Source organism: Sceloporus occidentalis, unplaced genomic scaffold (genome assembly GCF_023333645.1).
Source record: "Sceloporus occidentalis isolate IW3139 unplaced genomic scaffold, rSceOcc1.0.p SCAF_2, whole genome shotgun sequence".
Classification (NCBI taxonomy): Eukaryota; Metazoa; Chordata; class Lepidosauria; order Squamata; family Phrynosomatidae; genus Sceloporus; species Sceloporus occidentalis.
In genome coordinates this window covers 235140229-235152870 of record NW_028316982.1, presented here as the reverse complement: position 1 = coordinate 235152870, position 12642 = coordinate 235140229, and the positions used below count along the sequence as shown (strand labels likewise).

The 12642-nt window shown below is 41.1% G+C and overlaps 1 protein-coding gene across 1 annotated transcript in view; it reads left to right on the top strand.

Annotated features, from left to right (window-relative positions):
• Positions 1–12642, top strand: part of ZBTB20 (zinc finger and BTB domain containing 20) — a 590333-nt gene that overhangs the window by 563764 nt on the left and 13927 nt on the right. The window lies entirely within an intron of this gene.

Here is a 12642-nt window from a genome sequence, read left to right as displayed (position 1 = left end):
GAAGATAACAGCATTTGGTGCAGTCATGCTGGGCACATGACCACCAGAGCAGTCCTTGGACAACACTGTATCTTCAGCTTAATAACGGAGATAAGCACCACGCCCTACAGTCGGTTAAGACTAGACATTCATGTCAGGGAACTACCTTTACTTTTTAAAAAAACATAAAGAACTTTGTTACAATTTCATCTTTCCAGATGAAACCTGGTGACCTTGGGGAAGTCACATTATCTCAGCTTCAGAGGATGGCAATCACAAAGCCCCTCTGAAGAAACTTGCAAAGAAAACCCTATAAGTTTGCCTTAGGTTCACTTTAAGTCAGAAATGACTTGAAGGCACACAACAACAAAGTTTGTGGAAGACCTTTGTGGGAGGACACTTATTCTTCCTACCAATGCTTCAATTTTAATCCCACTTTCCCAATTCATTCTCCTTTTTTCTTATTATTTATATTAATTACCCATTTGAGTATGAGTCAGAATGAGCTGTGTTAAGTTATTCATTGTTTCAGGGGAGAATGAATAATAGAATATGATCAGTTTTCTCCCTGATACCAAAAGTTTTTGAAGAGGTCTCACTGTGAGGGGAAAGTCTCTGGTGGCAGGGCAAGGGCAGGAGCCAAGTAAGGATCAGGGTAGCTATAGCCATCCATATTCATATCTTGGCTCCCCCACATGCCCCCATGCACCATTAGGAGTGAGGAGCAGAGCAATGATGGGAGAGCTATAGCATTCTACAACTGTCTCTTTGCTTCTGCTTGTCCAATGCTGGGGGAGAATGTAGTGTTCTTTCCCCCTGTGTTCTCATAGTATGTTCACAAAACCCAGACAACATTACCATGCATCAGCTATCAGGATATAGTTTGTAACAATCCTGACTGAGCTGCCCCCGGCAGGGAGTAGCTCTCAAGTCTATTTGAGGACTGGGGGAGGGGGGGCAAGAAAGCATCTTGAGAATTGTGATTTTCAGACACTGAGGAAACTCCTTTTGACTTCTTTTTTTCCTTGAATATTCAACTTTTTTTTTCCATTACAGTCCGTCCTCGCCTTACGCCGGGGATCCGTTCCGGATCCCGCCACGTAAGGCGAATTCCGCCTATGCTCGAGCCCCATTGGAAACAATGGGGCTTGTGCACGGCAGCACGGGAGCGCGCGGGGCGCAACGGGCACGCGCGCCCATTCAATTGAATGGGACGCGCCACCCCTTCCGGGCGCGCTGTACTAGTATGTGTGTGTGCTTGCATCCACTGGTTTCAGTGTTATTTTGTTTATAGTTTTATTAAGCAGGGGCATTTCCCTCATCTTTCCCTTCCTCCTTTGTTTGACTTGTGTTTTTAAGGTTTAGGTTGATTTTGATGCAATACATAGCCAAGACTGCAAGATTGGCAAGTTGGCAGTTTGAGGTCCAGGTGCCGTGTGATGGGGTGAGCTCCCATCCCTGGTCCCAGCTTCTGCAAAACTAGCAGTTCAAAAGCATGCAAATGCAAGTAGATAAATAGGTACTACTCCAATGGGAAGGCAAACAGTGTTCTGTGCAGTCATGATGGCCACATGACACATAGTCTGAAAATGCTGGCTCTTTGGCTTAGTAACAGATATTAGCACTGCCCCCTACAGTCAGACACAACTTTACAACCTTGTCAACGGGGAATACATTTACCTTACCTATAGCAATATTAGCAAATTATGTATTAAAGCAAATTTTAAAATTGGGTAGCACAAAACCCAATGTTAGCTATCTGTCATAAATGTGGTGTACTTTATCCCCTTAAAAAGGACTACCACATTTCCACATTTCGTGCATGTGTATAAGAAAACAAAATAATACTATGACTGTTTTTAAGCAAACTAAATAATAATACTTGCTGTTTTTAATATAGATTCTAAAGGTAGCTAGCACAAAACAAAAAGACTCCTAAGCCTCTGTGGAGGCAACCATTCATGTATGCATGTAAAAAAACAACAATAGATTCTGGCTGGTTTTGTTTCCTAATGCAAGTTAAAGTTGATACAGAGATATAGATATCCAAATTTTAGTACAGTATCCAATTACATTTAGTTTGGGCCAGGTCCAGACTGGTTTAAACTGATTCAGGGCTAAATCTAAACAACCAAATGAGGCTATGAACTGTATTAGGTGTTATTTACTTAGTATGATTTCGATCTTGACAAAACTTTTGGCTGGCTTCTCCAAAGTGGATAGTCCCCTCCTGAAGCTGTAGTGTAACAAAATGATTATTTGCTTGGGTTTCTCTGAAATAAAGGGCAGTCCAGTATTTCCAGAACTAAATACGAGAAATTATTTGCTGCTTTACAGTTCTGTTGTATATTTAACTCAAAGATGAGTTAGTGTAAACAATCACACTTGTTTTTCATTGGTTGAATTTTTTTTCTTCTTTTCTTTTTTAAAAAAGAGAGATTCCAAAGTAGCTGAAATTTGATTGCAGAAAGTATAAAACTTTAGCCAACTGTTTAAAATACTGAACCTTTACAAGAAGGAGGCCCTTAGATGAATTGGCAGTAAGGAAATCTTACTTTCACTGATGATTGGCGATGTCATAGTTTCTTTCTTCTAAAGTGGTTTTAAAATTAAAATTTACAAGGGAAAGGAAGAGGACAGCTTCCAATAACTGTGAATCCAACCAAACTTTGTGGAGGCCAATAAAAAAAATCAGGTCACTGCAGTAAAAGTAGGAGTATCAGTTTCATTTCTAACTTAAGAAAAACCTGTGTAAGGATAAATGTTAAAAGCAGCAAAATACAGCAAAATCCAAAATCCACATTATCAGGTTACTGCTACTAAAATTACATCAGATACCTTTCCTCCTTCTTTAATTAATTCCAGTATTTTAAGGAAGCATCACAGATCTTTCCATATTAAAAAAAAATCTTTCCATATTAAAAAATACAAAGTTGTCATTTTTAATGTTCTCCAAGGGAAATGCTAAGTAAGTTAACTATTATTGTTTTTAGGTTTTTTTATATTCTACTTTTCTCCTTTAAATGTCCCAAAGTTGCATACAACATATTAAAATGCAATAAACATAATAATAAACAACAATGGCTGGTATTCAACTCAGAAAATTTACAGTGCAAAACCAGCAGAATCTGCCAAAATCTGTTGGCAAAAGAATTTTCCCAGGTATCATATAAGTGAGCAACCGTGGAAACAGAGCAAAATGTAATATTTATTTAAAATAAAGAATCTGTTTAACCTATTAACTAAGATGAGAAGTTCATTAGCAAGTAGTATGGTAACTGAAGTATCTCTTTGTAATAGTACTAATGGGGAAGCATGAAAGCAGCTCAGCATAGACTACAGTGACTGAATTAGCCACAGGATTATGTTTCACTGCCATGCATCTCATGGTCATAGTCGTTCATGAGGAAAAGTCGTTCATGTTTTGGGAATGACATTTGCTATTTCTGCTGTTCTTGCGGCTTCTGTATAATTTCACCATTCTGTTAACAAATTGAAGGGTTAAACTTTAACCTTGTATTTTTTGACACTTTGACTCAGTTCAGATATAGTTTACCATTGCAAGAACAAACCATAGAGAGCATTGGGATCCTATTCTCTTCTCCTTTCATCCTCTTTCACATGCAAGGGAGGAGATGGAAAGCTTCCAGTTTTGCAACTTGGGAACTGTGTTTCATTCAAACTGTAGTTATTTAATAAACAAGGATCTAAGATGTAATTTTGATTCTGGTTTATTTCAACTGAATATAGTATCAAAGGCATTCCCAAGTTCTGACATAAAGAAACTGCATTTGTCAGAAGTGGAATGTTTCAGTCTCTCCATTGTGTAAGAAAGAGAAAAGTGGTTTAACACTAAATTTGAATCTAGCCAGTATCTCAATTGTAAAAGTAGCAAATAAAATGTATTCTACTTTGTTTTAAGATCATATACGTACTAGCAACTCATATCCTTTCTTTACAACCCCAAAACTTTGCCTGCATCTTTGTACCACAAAGAGCAACCTGTGATATGTAATGTTTTCATGGTTAATCTCAACTAGATAATTCCACTGAATCAATGACAGAAGTGTTGACTTGCAATTAAACAGTTAATTTAATGAATCCCATCTGTAGTTGGAATAGCAACTACATTTGGGCATAACAAATTGGGCCTAACATAGGCATTTGCGGACTCCAGTCTACTTCATCAAAAAGAAACAAAGAAGCAGCTAGGCAGACCTTCTACCACTGTAGAAACACCACAACCCAAAATGTTGTGCTCACCTGCTGAAATCCAGATGGCAGGAGGACACCAGACAGGTCCTCTGCTACGAGGACACAACTGGGAAGGACTGAACGGTTGGTGAAAATAAAAAAGTATCCACCAGTTGCTGAAAAAACATAAAATACCGTATATACTCATGTATAAATCGACCTCATGTATAAGTCAAGGGCAGTTTTTGGATCCAAAATCGTGGATTTTGATATGACCCGTGGATAAGTCAAGGGGCAAACACTGGAGGATGTTACAAAAGATCTAAAGGGGGGGGGGGGGGGACAAAGCACCACTTCCTTCCCTATATCTCACTCTCTGGACCTCTCCCAAGCATCAGTCTCAGCATGGAAAAGGGGAAACAAACCTCAGCGTGCACGTGCACGCACACACACTCTTCCCCTTACCAAAAGCATCTCCAAGGCTCATGGCTTGCGAAAAGGAGGACAGACCCCACTGTCTCTGCTTGTCACCCCAGGACTCCCAAGGCTCATAGCTTGCAGAAATGGAGGACAGGCCTTTCTCTCTCTCTGCTTTTCACCCCCAGGACTCCAAGGCTCATAGTTAGCAGAAATTGAGGACAAACCTTTCTCTCTCTCTCCTTCTCACCCCCAGGACTTCCAGTCAAAACGGGGTACAAGCCTGGGCATACTTTCTGTGTGACTCTTTCCTTAGATCTGGCTCGGCAGGAAGGCTAAGAGCCTGGGAAACAGACACACACACACACAAAGAGGGGAGAGAGGAGGAGAGCCGGCGCCGGGGCTTCAAACAGGGAGCCATTACAAGGCTACAGAGGAAGGTGGGCACTTCTTCTTTCACAAAATTTATTAGCATTAACTCATTGACCCTTCCATAAGTCTACCCAGGATTTTGGAGTTCACTTTGGGGCATAAATTTTTTGACTTATAGTTGAGTATATACGGTATGCACCAGGCCATATGTTATTTGTGTATTTTATCATGCCAAATATACAACTGGAAAGGCTATTTCTCTAGTTATTAACCATTTATGCCCTTACAATGGGGGAATTTGGAGAAGGGTTTTGTAAGATGTTCCTGAGAAATCAGATAGCTAAGGTTCACATAAGAGAGGGTTGTTCTTTTGTTCTCTTTCACCTTGGCAAGATGTGCATGAGCAGGCATGAGTAATAGGCTCACGTTTGGTTTCCATCAAGGGAACCAAATAGAAGTCAAACTAGTCCATTTCATATCCCAGTAAAGCAACATCAACCCTGTCAAACCTAATAAGAAGGAATCAGACACATCCAGAACTGACCCAACAAATAGGAACAGGAGTGAGCAGTTTTATCTGCTAAGTGCTTCACAAATAGGTCTCAGCAGGCTTCCCAAAGTTTTTCCCTAGATAGCCTTTAGCAAGACATTGATTTTTAGTCTCTGTTCCCATTTATAATAAGGGATCTTACTACTGTCCTGACTTAGAGTGATATTTCAGGAATATCTGAAATTATGTTGGTAAAGCATTTCAAATACTTCTGAAAGCTATATAAATACTAATTAAAGTGAAATATAGTGTGGGCCAGTGATTTGAACAATACAACTCTGGAGACCAGGGTTCAGTTCCCTGCTTGGCTATGGAAACACACTTGGCTATGGATAAACGTGAGCAAGTCACACAATCTCAGCCCCGGGGGGGAAAACCTGATTGGATTGCCTTAAGGTTGCCATAAACTGGAAATGACTTGAGGGCATACAGCAACAAGAACACAGATTTTTTTACATCCCTTAGCCATCTTTGACTTCATCCTATTGAAGATTTTTATGAGCTTTTTATAAGTTTGAGTATATTTTTATTGTATGCTTTTTTTCTCCATGAATTTTTGTGCTATCATGATTTGTGCTGTTGTGCTTGTGCTAGGCAAACTGGATCCTAGTATAAATAAAGCTGCGCATTTCTGGAGTGAAAGAAGTCCACAGTCTTAATTAGTTGGATTTATAGAATATTGTCATGATGTAAGACAGTGAATTCAGGCATCAATCCATAAGGAGAGGTGGGATTTATTATTATTATTGTGTAACTCATCTTCATCCTATAAACAATCCCCCTCCAGCCTGCCTGCCAGAAGAACCATGGAATGTCAGGAAGTGGGGGCTCATATTAGCAGAAGCCACTTTATGCTTCCACTGCTACTTCTACCTTGAGTGAAGAAGTTCCAAAATATTGCCATGTCCCTAGAATCCTTCACCTAAGTTACTGTCTCCTTATCCCTCACTAAAAAAGAATGGATCTGGTCTTAAGCCAATACCACCACAGGAAGAGACCAGAAGAAGTGTCCAGAGAACCATCCAATTCCCACCAAAGCTACTGTAGCTGCAGCCACCCTAGGGGTTCATGCCAAATACCATATAGCCAAATGTTTTGTTCACAGTTGAAACATGGATGCTGTTGAAAGAGCATTTCCTGTCTACTGAAATATCCAGATGCTCCCTCCGCTATCCTCAAATGCAGTCACAAAGTCCCCACAGCCTTGTTTATCTTCCTTCAATGTTTTGCAACACTCCAAGAGATCTGAACAAAACAGCAACATACTAGGAAAGCAGATACATAGGGCCACTAATTTAGTTTTGGTAGCAAGAATGAGACTTCCCCTTTGCAGAAGGCAAGACCATTTTCATTCAGCTGGATGATCAAAGTATGTCTAAGGTAGAAGACAAATTGGATGGCATAACAAAATCGAGTTGGAACCAGTTCATCTCACAGCATCTTTTTCCATCCAAGCCAGCTAATCCACAGGATGTTTTCCACTCCAAGCTGAGGCCCGGAAAGGAGGCCAAAATATGAAAACCAGAGTCTCTTGCACAAGCCAATGACCCATCCTGAATGTTGGCAGAAAAAATGGCCACCTTGTATTAGGAATATAGCATAGAAGAGAACTACAGTAAATACTGCCTCCATTATGCATAATTTCCAAGCAGCAATTCCCCATGAATTGGATCTGGGTTGTGATTTGCAGACAAATCTATTGTAGGGAACCTCTGAACTTCAGCCAGAAATAGGAGATCCATGATACTGCTTTTAGCTACTATATGATTAGTTAAGAAGGTGATGTTAGTTGAGAAGCAAACTAGGACAAATTTGCTGATGCATGACCTATTCAGAGCAGAAAATATAACTAGTTAATCACCCTAATCATTATCTGATTGTCACACCAGAACCAGGCTCCTTTTTTTTCCAGATTGGACCTGCTAAATGGTGACTACCATAAAAATTGGAAAGAATTTAAGAAATGTGAGATCCCAGGAGGTTCCATTCCCCACTTAATAAACTGGCAAGTGCTGGTAGCATCAGATACCCTTAATGTAGACTCCCCCCAAACTTCGTAGTTCTTGAAATAATTCTTGTTGAGCTCCCACAGTAAATTAAGCTGAGTTTGTCTTTTATATCCCATATAATCCAAACATGTTGTGTGGGGAGTTGGTCCTTCTGACAGCTCTGAACAAGTGGGTAAAGAAGGCTTTGGGTGGCAGGCCACCTGTGCATATTTGAGGTTCCCCAGCACAGATGCAGCTCCTTAAGAGTATTCGTTCTGAAGATAAGGAGCTGATAAAACAGTGTCTACAGGGAGGCCAGCTTGTCCCACAGCAGTACTCAAATAGGTAATTCAGGGACATGTACAGCTGCTGTCCAGTAATTCCCAGAGGATTTAGATCACTCTTCATCACAGAAAGACTCGCATCTAGTTTACTGCTTCTTGGTAGACTGAGTCCTCCTTGGTGATTTGCTGTCCCTCTTGCTGAAGTACATTGTGGAAACATGGTCCTGCATTGGCTTCTGGCTGCTGTCTCAGCCATGGTTCTTGAGGTTGCCAGAAGCCAAATTCTGGATCAATACAGGAAGAACTGCAGCAATGATATCAGCTGCTCTGCACATTCTGACAAGTGTTGAAGGCTCTGAGGAAGGGTCAGCAGCATAGTATTGCTGTTTGATCCTACCACTGGTGCTTTTCTCACAGTAGGTCTCTCTGTGGGAAGTCAGGTGTTTAGGAGGCACTAACCTCATTCATATCTTGCTGCTATAATTATTTTGCCCCAGTTCATGATGGTATTGTTTCATAACACTAAGGTTGTTTTGATTTCACACTTTTGGAATATCCTTGCTACTCCTAAATTCAGTGCCATAGAAATATGAAAGGGACAGCAGATAAACCACACAGTCAGGTGAAACAACAAATGAAGCAAGAAAAGATCACCTGTCCCTAATTGGTGTCTGCTGTGGCATTGCCAGCCTTTGATTAACTAGCTCCATAGATCTAGTAGCCTCCTTTTACTTCAGAGACTGATGGGTGCAATTTGAAGTGGTTAAAGGAAAGAGGGGGGGAAAGGAGAAATTGTGATTCTCTCATATGGCATTGGCCAGGAGATGTTGACTAAAAATGGTGGTGCAGCTGAGGCTTGACACCATGCAAAATGATTCAGGTTCTGATGGGAAGGGCCAGTCTTCCGGGCTTCAGCATCTTCTTCTCTGCATCCTCTACTATCAAAGCTAAGATATGTGTTAGCATCTGTTGGTTTCCTATACAATGAGGTGGTAACATGATCTCCTTCTTTTTTTTACCTTCAGATCTCTGTCTTCCTGTGATTAAAATCAAATTTAATATGTATGTTGATGTTATTAATAGTTGTATGAAACTGTTTTAGGTCTTCATTATCACCTCTCCAGATATAAAATGTGCCATATAAATATCTAGCCCAAAATATGAGTTTCCCCTTGTGTATGCTTTTATGGTGGACTGTTGTTTTTTTCAAATTCCTCCATATAAAGATTAGCCACCTCCTATTTTAAACCAATTTAAGGCAGGGATCACCTGATTTGATGTGGAACTGCCCCCTCACATTGTGAAGACAGTCTGCAGTCAAATCAGGGCTTTGGCCCTGCATTGTGAAGATAGGTCAATGTAAGGGTGGCAGGAAACTGGTTTTAATGGCCCATGTAGACATGCCTAAGAAACAGGATGTCTTTGAAACCTCAAGTCATATAGCTGTCATTCATGTGATCATGGTAGACTTTTATGAAGCTGCAAAAATCACATCATCTTAGTGGTTAGGTTTATTTTGAAACAGCAGTTCATACAATTCCTCTGCATACAGTAGCATAGATGTATTATTATATGTTTTAAATTGTTGTATTGTTTCTCTCTTATTCTAATTGCTGTGAGTCAAGGTGATGCCCCTTTCTCTGAGTGGAAAGCTGAGATAAAAATGGAATGAGCAATAAATATGTGCAAACAAATTGCATCATTTGGAAGCTCAGCAACACTCCTGCACACTCCTCAAGTTTCTGTGTGGAGACTTAAAACAAATATCTATGGCCCTTTACAAACGGGCCTTTGCAGCGCGCCCTGTCACGTGGTAGGGGTTGGCTGAGGACCTAGCGTCCATACCGGCCTCACCCCTAGCACGTGACGGGGGTGTAATAATGGCGGCAGCCTATACACATGGGCGCCGCCATCTTGACATATCGGACGCATAGCGTCCGCACGTTGTGCCCCGGATGTGATGCTGTGAGTGCGCGAGTAGCGCCTCGCGGTGTCCCATCCAGGGCGCAAGGAGAAGCGCCATTTTGGCGCTTCTTCGTGGTGTCCGGCAGCGGCAGAGCGCCACTTTTTGACGGTCTGTAACCCGCCTAAGTTTGTTATTATGAGCCTATGGACTTTTTGCAAGTTCCCTATCCAGCTGACAAAACAGTTGTTCATTAGGTTATATCACAATTCAAGAGGTTTCCTATTATTCATTTCCTGACCAAAATATGGGTTTCCTGACACTTGAATTGTGGAATTGAAGACAAAATTAACTTTCTATATGCAGTCTTAAATATGTTCTACTTCATTTAAGAACATGCATAGATAGGTAACACTATGTGTTAACAGACTGGATGCTGATCCAGAAGTCCTGGTCCAATCCTGGTGCCAAGAGGCCGTAGCATGAATTAAAATGACATGCTGCTTGCTATGGAGTTTCTTGGAAACTCTGCAACAACACCTAGCAGACCAGATCACCCCATACACCTCTTACTTTTCTCTGCTGTAGCCTGTGCTAAGAAAACCCCAATCGTGTCTGATGTGGAAAGGGACAACCTGGCCATGTCGGTGCAGGCAGGCAGCCCTTTTGCATGTCAAGCATGGCAACAGAGGTAAATGTAGGCAGACAGCCCTTTTGCATGTCAAGGAGTACCAGCAGTGCTGGAGGAAGGCAAGGTGTGTGCAACAATAGAAGGTCCATGGCGTGGTGGTGGGCGGGTGGTAACTATCCTGGCCCATCTGTTCACCTTTTTAGATATTTAGCACTGCTAAATAGAGATAGTTGGGATAAAACATCATACATGTAGAACAAGTCCTTTATCAGAGATAAAGGTAAACCCTCTTGCATTCTGCTCCACATGCAGAGAATGCATGAAGGATCAGCTGGATCTTACTATATGGGTCAGCTCCCTGTTATCCATACATCCATTGGTCCTTTCCTTACCTCTTATATACAGCTGTAGGCAAGAATGAGACTTTACATGTAGGACACATGCACAACCTTCCATGCTTTTGGGACTTGTGCACAGTTGAGTTTTCTGGTTCCAGGGAAAGATTTCTATATATACCAGATGTGCAATACTGTTAGTGCAAGTGTGCTGTAGTGGTTTGAGTGTTGGACTTCAACTCTGTAAACCAGGATTTAAACCCCTGCTCTGCCATAGCAACCCACTGGGTGATCTTAGGCAAGTCACACTCTCTCTGCCTCAGAGGAAGGCAAAGACAACCCCCCCCCCCCCGAACAAATCTTGCCAAGAAAATGCCCTGATAAGGTGACTTTGGGGTCGTCATAAATAAGAACAACAACTTCCCATTCTTACCTTGGGGCTGTGCATGTCAAGGTTGTGGACAAGCATAGAGCTGCTTCCCTCCACACACTGGTTTCAGAGCTTATGTATGGAGCAAGCATAAGAGGAAGGGTGTAGTGTTGCCTGAGTGTTTTGCCTACATGGCTGTTTTATCAATGGCTACATAATGGAAGATATTTAATAAATACAGGTTTCTAGGAGTTTGAAGATGCTATGATGAGTAAAGCCTTGATAAATTTCAGTTTGGTGGGTGGCTATAAAAATGGCCAGAAAAGGCTGATTAACCTGCAGTTACAATCTTCTTTCTGATCCACATATTTAGCATTCAAATCACTTAACAACCAGACTTGTGTCAGAGAGCTTTTTTCTTGAGAAATGATGCCATCATGTGGCCAGTTTTTGTTATAAAGACAAAAAGGCATTTAAAAATAGCAAAAAAAATATTATTTAGTTAATGCAAGTATATTTTAACCCATCAAGAAATTATCCACATAAAATAAATATATATGTTGCATCTTAGTTCAGCTGAGGTATTATTTGTATGATAACAAACAGGGAGCCTGCTGTCAGCAATGGGGGGAAAAGAAAATTTACTAAAAATGTGTATCAACATAACCACAACTAACTTGGGTCCCTCCTATGTACTTTTGGGGACTGAGTTGGGTCTGGATTTGGTTTTTAAGGGCAGATGGAGACCATTTAACAGACCCTAAAATATTAAACAGAGGGTGCAGGAAGACAGCCGGCTCCCTGTTTGCCCAAGAAACAAATACAGCCCCTACAGGAATGGATTCAAACTGAAAGTTTGTTTGCATCTCACATCAAAGTCCAAAGGCTGTTTTCCTTGCTTCTGAAAAGTCCTGGGTAGCACTCAGAAAGTAGAGGTTGGGGGGGGGGGGGGGGGCAGAGAAACATCCCCAGCCAGATATCATACCAAATTGTTCTATAGACACTGGTTTTAATTCAGCTAAGGATCTGAAATGGAAAGAGATGTGGAGGAATAAATATTTTATTTATTCTTTCTCTTTCTTCTTAGGGCTGCTCATGTTTAGAGACATTAAAATTCCCTTACTTACCTGCTGCTGCTTTTTTAGTGCTAGAGCAACGGGTTTCGATCACAATAAGTTTTTAAAACAAACTATATGACTGACCATAGCAATTTTCAATGTTTTAGCTGATATCCTACATGGTTCTTAATTGGTCAACTTTGACTTATGATGATCCGCGAATGAGAAATCTCCCTAGTATCCCTCTTATCAACAGCTATACCCAGGTCTTGCAGACTCAGGGCCGTGGCTTGCTTCATTGGGTCTGTTCCTTTTGGAATGTGATCTTCCTCTTTTCCTACTGCCTTCTAGCAGAGCATAAAGCTCCACCAGCACATAGCCTACCTTGCTGGTGATGCTTACTCACTCACCCATTCACACATACACACACCTATTAGTAGCTGGGGGAGGAAGCAGTCAGTGTCCAGCTGTGGTTTGTTTCTGGTTTTGTTTTTGATTTTTGGCTAAATGCATGAAAACAGTATCTTCCAAACTTACTTCAGATGTTTTCTTCAGGCATCC